The sequence below is a fragment of the Camellia sinensis genome, chromosome 13, assembly GCF_055761805.1.
Source record: "Camellia sinensis isolate YWXY chromosome 13, ASM5576180v1, whole genome shotgun sequence".
Lineage (NCBI taxonomy): Eukaryota > Viridiplantae > Streptophyta > Magnoliopsida > Ericales > Theaceae > Camellia > Camellia sinensis.
Genome location: NC_138973.1, coordinates 69,457,817 through 69,473,467, shown reverse-complemented (window position 1 = coordinate 69,473,467; position 15,651 = coordinate 69,457,817). Strand labels below are relative to the sequence as shown.

Here is a 15,651-nt window from a genome sequence, read left to right as displayed (position 1 = left end):
AAATTACTTCTGAATTTGGCATTTAATTTTTAATTTTTAAACTATGCTACTATAAATTTTTGTGTTAAAAATTATTCATGTAAAAAACTAATTTGATTGAATATTATTAGACAAATGAGACTTCGTTTGGCAACATTACTTTTTAGCCTAAAAGTAAAAAAAATTACTAAAAAATCAAAAAGCCAACAACTTATAGCAAAAAGTCAAATATTTCATTACCTCTTTATTTTTTGTGCATCTTTTCATAAAAACTAAAAGTCATCCCAAAAATACTATTTTTTTAGGGTAAATTACAAACACACCTCCTGAGGTTTACTTAAATTACAAATTACCCCTTCTGATTTTAGAAATTACATTATGCCCATAAGGTTTTTAATTTCATAACAAATAGGTCTTTTTATTAATAAATTATCAAGTTAATTAACAGTTTTTAATAATGTTAAAATTTTATTTCAATTAATAATTCAAATAATTTTATTATTGTATAGGTGAACAATTAGAAGTTTTATTTTTTCAATTAATTCTGTTAAATAAAAAATTCTAATATGGAGGTATTTGTAATTTTTCAAATCACATGGGGTAATTCATATTTTAAGCAAACTTGAGAGGGTGTATTTGTAATTTACCTTTTTCTTACATCATATTTTAGCCAAAAAACTAAAAAGTTACTAAAAAATCCTGTCCCCAAACGAGGCCTGAATAATCTATGAAAATTTAAAAATTCTCGAGATATTGATTTGTGATTATGTTTTAATTTTAAGCAATAAATAGCAATCTCAATAAAACAATCAAAGATAAATCAACACAACGATTCAACGTGAAAAAATCATAATTGGAGTGCCTCCAATTGTGATAAAAAAATCAAGTGGCAAAGCCACAAAATAATCCACTAAGAAAACAAAAAATAATTATACGTGTATCCTTAATTACCTAGCAAATCTAAGCTCAAATTAAATCAATCTCCATGTGCCTCTTCCACTACTGTCTTCACATCGGAATTGTCTTGTCCAACGTTGAATTCACAATGCCGATATGGAATCCATGACAATGAACCACTTCGGAGTCTACTAAAGCTTTTGACTTATGTTCTCTAGAATCTACCGAAGAACACCTCTCTTTTTTGTGAACGAAATAAAAAGAACAACCCTTGATATTTGATAATCTGTAGTTCGATGATCAATCGATCACCTTCTATACATTAAGGAAACTCATATAAATCAGCCTTCAATAGAAAATACTTTATTTTTTCTTTCTCTCTAAGATTCGAGACAGCTAAAAACCCTAAAAATAGAGAACAACTCAATTTATAGAAAACAGAGTCAGGAAGATTGCTCGAGCAAACTCACTAAAACACGTGCCCATCACTTGAGCCAAGACTTCACTATTCGAGCGCAGATCAAATGCTCTCAAAAGTTTGGATGCTCTGCAAAAGTATTGGATGATGCCATTCATTGTTCAAGCACACAAATGATAGCTTGAGCGGTCAAATAGTTCGGTCCCTGACATAGTTAGTGAAGTGGCAAAAAAAATATTATTCGGATTGAATTCGCATTCAAACACTCATCTCCTTACAGAAACAAAAAAAAAGAATAAAAATACAACAGACATGAATTTTGTCAATCAGAATTGCTAATTATAAAAACCTAACAATCTATAATTTAAAATCACATTTACCTTTAATTTTTATTGTGACTATTGACATCTAATCTAGTTAAATTGTCAATGAATTTTACAAAATAAATAAGGGTAAAAATGAATTTTACATAAATCCAAATCACAAATTTTTTTTTTATACCAAAGATCCAATTGTTAAAATACTTTTGTTCAGAGTGACAAATTTAGACTAGGTTTGGTATCTTCTAAAAAAGTTAAAAAATTATTATTTTGTTTAAGTCACATCATCTTATTTAAGGCATATCACTTGTCTATCACATTATTTCAAACCTAACTCATATTTCATCAAAAATAAAAAAATACACTTATTTAAAACATTCCAAATAATCCATTAGACAAAATAATCAAAATACCGTACATATATGTCATGTACTTGCTCAGAATGGCAAATTTAGACAAAATGATCAAAAATACCTACATACATGTCCTATACGGTGATGAGATTCTCAAATCCATCACATTTCTCTCTCTCTCTCTCTCTCTCTCACACACACACATCAAACTCTAACGCTATCTCTCTACCGGCAGAACTCCGGCCGCCCTCCTCCGCAGTGCGCTGTTGCGACCGCCACTCCGCAGCTTCTGCCGTCTCTCTCTCTCTCTTCCCCTCTTCTTCATTACCGAGTCGTCCATCTCTCTCTCTCTCTCGAAGGCAGATCTGAGCGATCTTGATCTGTCAAAGATATCCTTGTCCAGATTTGGTTGTCCTCGTCGCCTGTAAGTTCACCGATGTCGTCGAAATCATCGTCGACAGTCTCCGGCTCGCGATTCGGTCCTCTGCTCACATTTACAAACAAACAGTCTCTATCTCTCTCTGAGATTCTGGATTGAGGACTTGTTGCTGTTCTCGTACCCTTGTCTTTGCAACCAACTCCAATCGGATCGTAGAAAGAGAAAACAAAGAAGAAACATCAAAAACTTGTTAGATGTTAGTTTCTTCGACAATGGTGGTTGCTTCGAGTTCCTTCTAGGCTCCCACCATGCTTCAGATCTCTCCTTATACCTTCTTCGCCTTCGGCATCGCCATTACTATCGGCGCCTCCGTTCTCGGCACTACTTGGTATGTACATATATATATATATATATATATATATGTATCTTCGGAATTACGTTTTGATTTCTGAGGCCTATATTTTTTTTATGACCATTTTTTGTTATGTTGCTAAAAATTAAAAATTAGTGACTTTTTTTTTGTTACAATTTTTTAAATTTGTTGCTAAAATTTATAATTCGTGACGTTTTTTTTTGACGAATTTTCACTGAGAATTAGTGACATTTCATTTGTAATAATTTTTTTAAACAATGGCTAAAACTTTTAATTAGTGACGTTTTTTTGTGATAACATTTTTAAATTATCGTTGAAAGTTAATAATTAATGATATTTTTTTAATAATATTTAATAAAAAAGTCGTTAATAATTACCTATAACCCAAAATAATTTTCCCCCCAAATAATTTTCTCCAAAAATTTGGAACAAACACCCGAATTTTCGCAGGAATGAAAATTCCCTCCTAATTTTTGTGACAAATCCCCAGACCCTTTCTTCATCCCTAACACTTTGAGAATTTATTCTCTCCAATTCTGTTTTATTTCGAAGCCCTGATTTAAATCTCTACCATCCCCAACCCAACTTAAACAACCTATTTGATAACGAGTCCAAACCCCTGCTACGGCGACGAAACCCTAGATGCATTCGATCTCGATTGCAAACTGGTATGTATGTAGTTCATTTTCGATTGATTTTAAAAATAAATTTGAAGTGGAGCTCTGTCTGCATAATTTAATGTATTAATAGATAAATTTGGTCATGATTTTATTTTGTGGATGGTTGCTTCTTTGGCTCTTATTTATTCTGCTCTTCCATTGCTAGTTTTGCTTGACGTAGGGTTTCTTTTCTTTTGGTATGATATGAATGCAATATTTATTTCAGAGTTGAGTTAACATATTTTGCATGATGCAGAAGAGAAGGGCTTGATTTAGCATATTTTAAGTAGTTTTCTATGCATTTCCTTTATCTTAGCTTATCTATGTTTAAAGAATGTGTATGCTCTGCTATTTTTTGTTGTGCTGAGATTTATTTATTTTAGAACTTTTATTTATTTATTTATAAAATTTCAATTTTCCTCTACTATTTTGCACGTTGGGGATTTGGATATAACAGGCTACATGTGTATATCCATGATCACAAGAATAAAAGGGATCTAAAGGCTTCTGTTTCAAGCTGAAGCGAAAGAACAACTAATAAAGAAAAGCCTTTTGAGTTGTGAATTTGGTTTCGTCTTTTTGTTCAAATATGGGACAATGGTGTTTCATTTATGCTCCTGGTTGTCTCCTGATCTATGTTTAATTGGAGTGTGTTCTTTGATGTCATCATAAATTTGAAGTCTGCCTATTAGGGTCTCTATTACAAGAGAAGAGAAGAGAAGAGTTGCTTGCTATAACTAACTATTACTTTGAAGATGAAATTTGTTTGTCTTTAATAGGTTTGAATGGGTTCAATTTATGTGGAACGCAGGTCTTTGAATTGAGGCTCATAACTTTTTTTTTTGTTCTTTTTTATTGTTGTTGTTTTCATTTATTTTTATATAATGCATGTCTTTGAATTGCAGTTAGCCGTCATGTGTGTCACTATTGGAAGTCTATAATATTGAAGTTACTTGGAATGTTCATTGAAAATTTTATTTTTTTGTTTTATTTAAAATAAAAATAAAAATCAGGTTTACTGGTTGGTATATCAGTTAATACTATAATTCCCAGCTTGCTTATTGTTATTTATAAATACATTTGCATAAATATATGATTGGTTGTATAGTTTAATTTCATCATATTTTGCTATTTTGCATTCAGGACTGCTGCCATACTGTCATATTAGTTGTGCTTCTTGTTTACTGAGTATAATTTGTGTTGAGATTGGTTTGTTTATCCTTGGTTATTTAGATAATGTATTTATTTTTTCTGGTAGCTAAAGGGAGTGATAATGACACTTCCTTCAACCACCATTGCAGCCACTTATTTGGTCATCTCTCGCCTACTCAAAAGGTACTTCAGTTCTTGCTTATTTTGTTGCCTATGTGTTAGTAAAAATTATGCTAGGTCTTGATCGACAGTCACCAGGCAATAATCTTAAACTAAACAATTAAAACCGGAGCAATGAAGCAATTGTGGTACTAGTTCGAATGCCTCAAGAGAATGAGGATTTCTTTGGATCAACTAATGGTAACAAAGTAAACAAGAAGAACAGACTTTTATATCAACTAATGGTGACAAAGTAAATTAAACAAAGAACAGTAATTTCATATTGAAATCACCAAAGTTCACCCAATTACGAAGTACCAATTACAAAGAACTACTCCTAAATTATAGTTTGAACTACTCCTAAGTCTAAGAACTAAGTTGTTGTGTTCTTGATTCCTCTTCCTTCAAATCTTTGGCCTTTATATCCTCTTCCTTCTTTCTTGCCCCATGACCGCATGACCTCCTTGTGCTTTGTAATTGCCACTACTTAACTACTGCAATTGTTTCCTGATTGTTAGGCTATCAAACCTCTCGAATCCTTCACTTCCTCTTGTTGAATTGCTTCCTCTCTAAGTTGCCACATACCTCTCACTCCTTTGGACCTTCCATCGATAGACAAAAACTCCCACCTTGCACATTCCTCTCTCAGCAAGTCACCCACTAAGCCCATGACTTAGCCAAAAACTGCTCCATCATCTGCACTGTTTAATGTACATTCTCAACCTCTCTCAAATTGCTTTCCCCCTTAAACAACCGTTGAACCCTCGCTTGTCTCTGCCACACGTCACACTCCAACTGGTCCATCTGTTGACAGGACCAAGCAAAAATCAGTGCAAACACTATGCATGCATGGTTTGATTAAATTATTTTTTATCATGCATTAATTGCTTTGTTTTGGTTTTATTTGATAAATTAGAAATCACGTGCAATTGCCACAATGTTGACTTTGACAAAGTAGAGTAGTAGGCTATTGATTCTTTTCCAAAACATAATAAATTTATGAAGCATTTTAACAGAATTGTAGATTTTTTTTTGGCTTGAGTTATGGGTTTTTTATCTACCAATTGGGCCCTCCCTTCACCACCCCCATGGGAATAGTCTACAGAGTTCATAACTACTCCTCTTACTATAGAATGCTTAGCTAGCCAACGCTTAAATCCGGCTCTACCCAAGTCAAACTGGCTAGTTTTTGACAAAGTGCAGGATCTTTGGCTATTTCCTTATACCCTATCAAGTCCTTGGTTGATTTGCCAATAGTAAAAGAAATAAGACAACTAGAGTGAAGCCTTCGTTCCCTTTCTTGAACCAAGATATTTTATACGAGTCATCACTCTCCCACCTTTTGTATTTTCTTAATTAAATTTTGTTTAATTAGGGTGAAATTCTTTAAAAACCTTTGCCTTCTTTAAAAGATAGACTGTCAACAGCAGATCAAACTCTCTACGACCTCTGTATTGTTGTCATGTGGCAAGTCTTTATTGGGACACATCATTGACAGCACCAACAACACCACTGTTAACTACAACAAAACCAATCCCTACTTAAGTAGCCTGAGCTCTCTGTCACGGACTGGGCGTTTATTATCCTCTCGAGAAGCCGGCTCCACGAGTGGTACTACGTACCCCCGTGCATTATGCCCAAGGACCAACCCAGAAGATGCGATAAGGATCTACCCTGCCTGCCTTGCCGCTCACAAACTAATGCGCTTGCAAGGTGCTTGGTGTAGAACTCGCACCCCCAATGAGTCGGTATGTGACATGCTATCACCGCCAGTCCCTGACGCCTTCGTCAGGGGGACATTACCTTACCTACCTCCATGCTTGTCCGTTTCCCTACCCACGGGAAACCTGCCCCGCGCGGACACCACCCTTGGTACGGACCCCACAATGAAGATGCTTGGTGTAAGTCCCACGTACCGTCCCCATCACAGTGCACCTAGGCTGGCTCTGATACAACTTGTCTGTTCCCCTACCCACGGGAAACCCGCCCCGCGCGGACACCACCCTTGGTGCGGACCCCACAATGAAGGTGCTTGGTGTAAGTCCTACATACCGTCCCCATCACAGTGCACCTAGGCTAGCTCTGATACCACTTGTCATGCACTGGGCGCTTGTCATCCTCCCGAGAAGCTGGCTCCACGAGTGGTACTGCGTACCCCCGTGCATTATGCCCAAGGACCAACCCAGGAGATGCGATAGGAATCTACCCTACCTGCCTTGCCGCTCACAAACTAATGCGCTTGCAAGGTGCTTGGTGTAGAACTCGCACCCCCAATGAGTCGATACGTGACATCTCACTCTAACTTCATATGCATAGCTAAATTTACCATGTTCACATAGATAAAGTCAGCATTCAATTGGAATAATTCATAGCTAATTTTGGGCAAAAAAAAAAAAAAAAACAAATAAAAAAATAAAGGCACCTCTGTTTTTGAATTTTTTTTTTGGTCCTTAGCGATTTGTTTTTTTCAAAATTATGCCAATTTTTTATTTTTTATTTTTTAGTCCGTCTTGTCGAGACGAATCTAAAAAGTTTATATATATATATTTGAAAAATTCCAAAAAAGAAAAAGCCAAAAAAGATTGTTTATTTTAGCATATTTTGGTCTTTTTTGGATTAAAAAAAAAAAACTATAATCTTACGCTTCGTTTTGTCGAGCTGGATCTAAAAACTTAAAAGTTTTTTGATTTTTTTTTTAAAAAAAATCACTAAAGACAAAAATAAGTCCAAAAGCAATGTAATGCCCCTGAAATAATTACAACAAACCAACTCCAAACATCAATACAATATGATATAAATAAAACAAGGAGCTTCTATTGATCAAAGTTAATATACAACAGGTGACACATGCAATATACATTCACAAATCATTTATCTTGAATCTACAGCATGTGTTACAAGAGGTAATAGGAAATGAAAGCTAAATATGTATTTAAATACCCTAATGGCTTATATTTTTCCAAGACTGTGCCTTGTTACAAAAAAATGAGTCAAAAGTTCAATACAAATAAAGCCTTAGGCTTGTACAAAAATAAATATAAAATAAGCAAAATTGAACCTTTAGCTCCATAGTCCTTTCAAGCTAAGTCTTTGACAGAGGCATATGACTAACACCTGAAAATAGTTTTTCCCAACTAGGGTGAGTCAACGTCTAGTAGAAATAATCTAACACAATATATGAATCTTAACAAAGATATAAGTATGAGATGCATGTCCAATGCCCATGATAAAATCATTTACGAGTCTTTTACAAAATTATGCTATGCCAAGTTTTATATCACAATTCATATTATCTCAATTTATTTTGTTTCAATTCTTTTTATCTTAATTCATGAGTCATTCCACTCATTCCAGATAACTAAATTGAGGATACAGCTCAGTGGGTCTCAAACGAACATAACTATCATACAAATACTTATATTTGCCATTTTACGAAAATTTCGTCTGCGGGAATCGGCATCCATGTATACGCGCGGTTTTCGGGACTCACACTTTAGACACACAGGCCAACTTAATTGTATAGAGTTCATCTTTTTTCTTCTTCCAAACATGGAGTACATCCATTTTCTCCTTCCAAACATCATACATATACATTGTATTTAAAACACTGTAGTATTCAATGACAACTAAGAAGAAATTAGTTTCAATTTACTTAATTCTCATTTAATTTCTACATCAATCATAGCTATCCTCCACTGATAGCCCAAAATAGATATTTCTAAACAGATGTACAATCTCGAAGACAGACAAATTATCCAAATTTTCATATGTGAAAGGTAACACATAACCAACTATACTATTTATATAAACGTCCATCTAATTTCATATTTTCAATGCTAATTTCATTTATTTATACAAAATAATTATTTAAGATATTTTAGGACAAACTTTTCCTTTTTCCAACATCCACTCCAAGTACCAAAATCAATTATTTTAACATAGCACAAGCTCATTTACTCCCATAACCATTTCCAATACATCCATTCAAAACCCCTCTTTTGATTTAAAACCAAAACCTTAGGCTTGTTCATAATCACCTTAAATCCCTATATTTCTTACACATCAACAAATAACTAAATTAAAACTCATAGAAGAGTGTAGAAAGTCATTACCTCGAAGTTAGAAGTTGAGCAAGTAAGGAGGAAACTTCAAAGATGCTCAAACACAACTCAATTAAGATAGAAATGTAGCCCTTGAGATGCTCTACCTTTTTAACAAAAGAAATAGGGTAGAGAAACCACTAGATCTAGATAAAAATGTAAAGAGTGAGAGTTTTAGAGAGAGAGAGGCTCTTAGATCTAGGGTTTTGAGAGGAATAGATGTAAAAAAGTGATGTAAAAAGGTGCTGCTGTGAACTGATATATGCACAGTCCGTTTGAGCGCAAGAAGTGACGCTCAACCATAGAATGTACACTCCCAGTAGTTTGCAGACAATAGACCATAGATCAAGTATAAGAAAGGCCGCTCGAGCTTCCACTCGCTCGAGTGTAGGAAACGTCACTCGAGCGTTGAATACACTCTTTCAATAGTTTTACAGACCTGTAAAAATACTGAGAGTTCACAAAGTCCGTTCAAGTGCAAGAAGTGCCGCTCGAGCGGAGGGGCAAAATTATAGGCGACAAAAGGTTTGAAAACCAAGCAATCAACCTGTTCCAAACACAACCAGAACAATCCTATGGCCAAATTCAAGGAAGAATAAGGAGAAAGGACATGAACAACGTTCAGAAACCATAAAACCAAGTTCAGAATATCAAATGGGTCATGCTAAAACCGGAATCGCTATAGCCTCCCCCCTTAAGAAATTTTGTCCTCGAAATTTCAACTCAAGTTTTAAAACTCTGTTTAAACCAATTACAATGGTGATAACCAATCAATTCTATCATCATATGACCCATTCTCCAGTCATCCATTCTCATCAACAAGATAAACAATTTCTTAGTATTGAATATACAATGCATATTTTTCCAAAACATATGTAATGTTTGTAATAAACTCGCGTTTCTAAAACATAAACAACATATACAATGTTTTCACATTTCTAAAACATATACAATATTATCATTTTCCATTAATCATAATAACAATACAATACATGTTCAAACATCAACAAATAGGTCCGGATATTTCTCACAGACTTCCAACTCACGTTCCCAAGTTGCTTCCTCAATCTTATGATGCTTTCACAATACTTTAACCTAGGGAATTGTCTTGTCTCGCAAGACTTAGTCCCGAATATCAAAGACTCTCACCGGTCTTTCCTCATATGAGGCACCCTCATCTACCTCTAAGCCGGTCCAATCCAACACGTGCGATGGATCCGGCTCATACTTCCAAACCATGCTATTATGAAACACATTATGAATCCCAGAAAGTTGTGGCCCAAACAATAAGTTACCTCTCCAATCTGCTCAAGGATCTCAAAAGGTTCAATGAATCAAGGGGATAGCTTCTCATTCTTTCCAAATCTCATCAAATCTCTTCTAGGTGATATCTTCAAGAATACATGGTCTCCCCACCTTAAAAGACAAAGGTCTTCTCCTATAGTCGGTATAACTTTTATAGCGACTCTGAGCCGTAACCAACATTTTACGGATAAGTGTAACTTTCTCCATCGTCTTCCGAACTAATTCTGGACTCAACATAGGTGAATCACCCACTTCGGCCCAACACATAGGGGATCTATGTGGTCGACTATATAAGGCCTCAAACGGTGCCATGCCAATACTTGATTGAAAGTTGTTATTATAGGCAAACTCTATTAAGGGCAAATACCTCTCCCACAAACCCTTAAAGTCAAGGATACAATCTCGAAGCATATCCTCTAAAATTTGAATGGTACGCTCTGACTGCCCGTCAGTCTGAGAATAATATACAGTGCTAAAGGTCAATCTCGTGCCCAAGGCACTCTGTGGGCTCTGCCACAACCCAGTCGTGAAATGTAGATCTCTATCCGAAACAATCGTCACTGGGACCCCGTGCAACCTCACTATAGCCTCGTTTGGGAACATGCTAATTTAGTAACTTTTTGGCTATTTAGCTAAAATATGAGCTAAAAAAAATTAGTATGTTTGGGATGACTTTTTGGCTAATTACGAAAAGATGTGCAAAAAGTAGAGAGAAAAGAGAATCTTTGACTTTTTGGTATGAGTTGTTGGCTTTTTGGCTAATTTAGTAACTTTTTGACTTTTTGGCTAAAACAGAGCCTTCCCAAAGATCGGTAAGATATTCTACCGAGTCACTTACGCGCATAGATATAAATTGCATTGACTTAGTCAACCGGTCAACTACCACCCAAATGGCATTACTACCCCGTTGAGTCCTCGGAAAGCTCATAACAAAATTCATCGTGATATGCTTCTATTTCCACTCGGCAATAGGCAAGGGTTGCAACAAACCCACTGGCCTCTGATGTTTGGCCTTCACTTGTTGATAAGTAAGGCACTTTGGCACAAACACAATCACATCCTTCTTCATTCCCTTCCACCAAAGCCGGCGACTAAGGTCGTGATATATCTTTGTGCCTCCCAAATGCACTGCAAGGCATGAATGATGAAACTCTCAGAGTACTTACTCTTTGCAAAACTCCAGCTCGAATAGACGGTCAAGGTATCTAACACTAGAGTCGGAGTACACGATCAAGCCCTTCTCTACCTTTTCACTGGAGATCTTCTCTTGGAGGGATTCTACTTCAAGGTCAACCCTTTGTGCTTCTATCACTCGGCTCACAAGTGTAGGCTGTGCAACTACCGAAAACAAGGCCGTTGACTCAACAGACTTGCCAAGATGCAAGTCAAACTGTCTTAATGTAGTGGGCTGGGCCTTGAGCCGAGCCTGGGGGCTTGGGCCTGGGCTTATGTGGGCCAGAATAATATTTTTTTTATTTTTTTTAACTGAAATTTTATTATTTTTCACTAAACAAGACACTAGGCCTCGGGCAGGCCGGGCCTTGGATTGACCCTTGAGTCGGCCTTAAGCGGGCCAGTGGGCTGGGCCATGTGGGTTGGGTTTCAAAATGATGGCCCAACCCAGGCCCAAACCCAAGGACTCGAGCTAGGTTTAGGCTCGGGGCCAAATCGGCCTAAACGGGGCAGGCCCACCTTGAGCCATGTATGGGCTTCAGCATGCCCACGGGCCACGGGCCATTTTTACACTCTTAATAATACCCCATCATTATATCACTGCTTTCCATTCATAATACTGACCATCATAGGACAATGCAACATACCACTAGGGAAATATTCTGATGCTTAGTAGGCATCAACATTATGAAGCTACTAATGGCAAGGAAACAGAGACACAGAGAAAGAAAAAAGAAAGAGAGAGAGGGGAACCATTGAATCGAGGGAGACAGTGAGTGTAAAAATGGCCCGCAGCCCACCTGCGGCCTATGGTAGGCCCGACCCGTTTAGGTCTGGGCCTGAGCCCAGCCCGAGACCCTAGGCCTGGGCCATCATTTTGAAGCCCGGCTTGGCCCTGGCCATGGCCTAGTCTATCGGCCCGCTTAAAACTCACTCAAGGCCCGACCCGTCAAGCTCGCCTGAGGCCCAGTGTCTTTTTTAGTGAAAAATAATAAAATTTTGGTAAAAAAAATTTAAAAGAACAAAAAAAAATGTTCAAGTCCGCCCAAGCTCAGGCCCACCGGCTCGGCCCGAGGCCTAGCCCATTGTCCCGTCCAAGGCCTAAATATCCCATGGGCCTGGGCCTAATTTTCTGGCCGGTGGGTCGGCCTGGCTTGGCTTGCATTTTTGCGCTCGAGAAAGGCGGGGCCAAATTTACACCCCTAGAAAGAGATGAGAAGGAGGATGTGGTAGTCTGAAGAAATAAAAGCAATGAAAGGTGCAGGGAAGTTAGATACCCAGTTTGGCCCCAAACAATCACAGATGCCAGTTTTTGCTAATCAATGGCAATGAACAACCCTATTATTAGATGTTTTAGGTTCCCGGCTGAAAGTGAGTCCCCTAATAAATGCCAAAGTATTTCTCAGAACTACATCTTTCCTTTGAAAAACACAAAAGAATAGTTGTCTGTACTAGTGTCTATGGGTGCAAATTTGCCTTGGCCCTGCTTGACCTACCCAGGCCCAGGCCCAGGCCCAGGTTGGCCCTTGGCGTGCTATGCGGGTTCCTGCCAAAATTCGGGCCGGGCCTGGCTAGCCCATGGGCTAGAAAATTAGGCTTGGAGGTATTTGGGCCTTGGGCTCGCAAGAGGGTTGAGCTTAGGGCTGGGCCTATTGGCTTGGGCTTGGGCTTAGGCTTGGTAGAGCTTGAATAATTTTTTTTTTGTTTTTTATTATTTTTCCAACCAAAATTTTAATATTTTACACTAAAAAAGACACAGGCGCTTAGGCGGGCTGGGCCTTAAACGGGCCGATGGGCTGGGCCAGGCAAGCTGGCCGGCCCAACAGGTTGGGGTCGGGGCTTCAAAATGGTGGCCTAGGCCCAGGCTCAGGCCCAAGGTCTCGGGCTGGGCTTGAGCTCGGGCCCAAACGGGCTGGGCCCTCATCGAGCCACGACGGGCTTCGGTTCGCCCATGGACCACGGGCTATTTTTACACTCCTAATAATACCCCAATCATTATACCACTGCCAACCATGCATAATACCCACCATTATAGGACAATGCACCGTATCGCTTGGGTGATATTCTAATGCTTAGTAGGCACTAACTTTGTGAAGCTACTAACGGCGAAGTGACGAACACAGAAAAAGAGAGAGAGAGAGAGAGTGGGGAGGCCATTGAATCGGATGAGAGGGAGATAGGAGTGTAAAAATGGTTCGCAGCCCGTGGGCGGCCTAAGGCTTGCTCGCGGCCTAGGGTGGGCCTGAGCCAAGCCTGAGACCCTGGGCTTAGGTCTGAGCCATCATTTTGAAGCCTAGCCTATGGCCCGACCCATCGACCTGCTTAATACCCACTCAAGGGTTCTCTAGAGGCTCGGCCCGCACAGCCCGCCAGAGGCCTAGTGTCTTTTTTAGTAAAAAATAATAAAATTTTAGTAAGAAAAAAATTAAAAAAACAAAAAAAGAATGTTCAGGATTGCCTAAGCTCAAGCCCGAGCCCAAGCACAAGCACAGATTTGAGGCTCGGCCTAAGGCCTAAATACGTCCTGGGCCTGGGCTTGGGCCTAAATTTCTGGCCTGTGGGTCGGTGCGACCCGACATGGGTCAGGCAAAATTTACACCCCTAAAGGGAGATGAGGAGGAGAAGGTGGCGGCCTAAAGCAATAAAAGTAGTGAAAGGGACAGGGGAGTTAGATACCCAGTTTGGCCCCAAACAATCACAGAGGGTAGTTTTTGCTAATCAATGGCAATAAACAACCCTACTATTAGATGTTCTAGGTTCCCAGCTGAAAGTGAGTCATTTAATAAATGCCAAAATATCTCTCAGAACTACACCTATTGTTTGAAAAACATGAAAGAATAACTGTCCGTATTAGTATTTATGGGTTTAAACTTGCCCTGGCTTGGCCCGGCAACCAAAGCCCGGGCTTGGGTCGGTCCATGTCGGGCCTCGCTGGCCCAGCCCACAGGACAGAAAATTAGGCTTGGGGGTGTTCAGGCCTTAGGATGGCTGTTGGGCTTGGCCCGTGTACCTGGGCCTAGGCTCAGGCTTGGGCGGGCCTAAACAATTTTTTTTGGTTTTTGTTATTTTTTCAACCAAAATTTTATTATTTTTCACTAAAAAGACACTTGGTCTCAGACGGGCCGGACCTTGGGTTGGGCCTTGAGTGGGCTTAGCTAAAGTAGGCCGATGGGTTAGGCTCAGATTGAAATGGGCCTAAACGGGCCAGGACCACTTAGAGCTATGGAAGGCCTTCTGGCAGCGCATGGGCCGCGGGCCATTTTTACACTCCTAATAATACACCATCAATATATTACTGCCTGTCATCCATAATGCCCACCATTTAAATTTTCTGGCCCATGCGCCAGCCTTGGCACGGGCCAAATTTACACCCCTAGAGAGAGATGAGAAGGAGGAGGTAGTAGTCTAAAGTATTAAACAACGAAAGGGGTAGTGGAGTTAGATACCCAGTTTGGTCTCAAACAATCACAGAGGGCAGATTTTGATAATCACTGGCAATGAGCAACCCTATTATTAGATGTTTTAGGTTCTTAGCTGAAAGTGAGTCCCCTAATAAATGCCAAAGTATCTCTCAGAACTACATCTATCCTTTGAAAAACACAAAAGAATAGCTGTTTGTACTAGTATCTATGGGTTTAAATTTGCTCTGGTCTGGAACGCCAGGCCTGAGTTGGCCCATGTCGGGACTTGGGGGTTCCTATCAAAATTCAGGCCAGGCTAGGCCAGCTGACGGGCTAAAAAATTAGGCTTGGGGATATTCGGGCCTCGAGCTTGGGCGGGCTTAGACAAATTTTTTTGCTGCTTGTTATTTTTCCAACCAAAATTTTATTATTTTTCACAAAAGAAAAACATTAGGCCTTGGGCGGGCTGGGCCTTGGGTCAGGCCTTGAGTGGGCCTTAAGCGGGCCGATTGGTTGGGCCATGGGCCAGGCTTCAAAATGATGGTCTAGGCCGAGGGCCAGGGTTAGGGTTTCGGGCTAGGCTCAGACACGGGCCTAAACAGGTCGTGCCACCTCGAGCTACAGGCCATTTTTACATTCTTATCTCTCTCTCTCCTCTAATTCGATGGTCTCTCTCTCTCTCTCTCTCTCTCTCTCTCTCTTTATCTGTGTGTCTGTCTCTTTGCCGTTAGTAGCTTCATATTGTTGGTGTCTACTAAGCATCAGAATATCACCCAAGTGGTATTGTGCATTATCTTATGATGGTGGGCATTATGGATGGCAGGCAATGGTATAATGATAGGGTATTATTAGGAGCGTAAAATTGGCTCGCGATCAGCGGGTTGCCTGAAGCCCGCACGTGGCTCGAGTTGTGCCCAAGCTGAGACTTTAGGCTTGGGCCTGGGCTACAATTTTGAAGCCTGGCCTGGTTCTTGTGCTCAGCC

At 39.2% G+C, this 15,651-nt stretch overlaps 1 long non-coding RNA gene across 3 annotated transcripts in view; it reads left to right on the top strand.

The window, feature by feature from the left end:
- The first annotated feature begins 2,078 nt into the window (after positions 1 to 2,078).
- The window catches only part of LOC145806206 (uncharacterized), a 38,179-nt gene continuing 24,606 nt past the window's right edge, over positions 2,079 to 15,651 (top strand). For all 3 annotated transcript variants that reach the window (XR_014348968.1, XR_014348969.1, XR_014348970.1), the window contains exons 1-2: positions 2,079 to 2,734; positions 4,637 to 4,713. This is a non-coding gene — a long non-coding RNA (uncharacterized LOC145806206). The remainder of the gene's footprint in view (positions 2,735 to 4,636; positions 4,714 to 15,651) is intronic.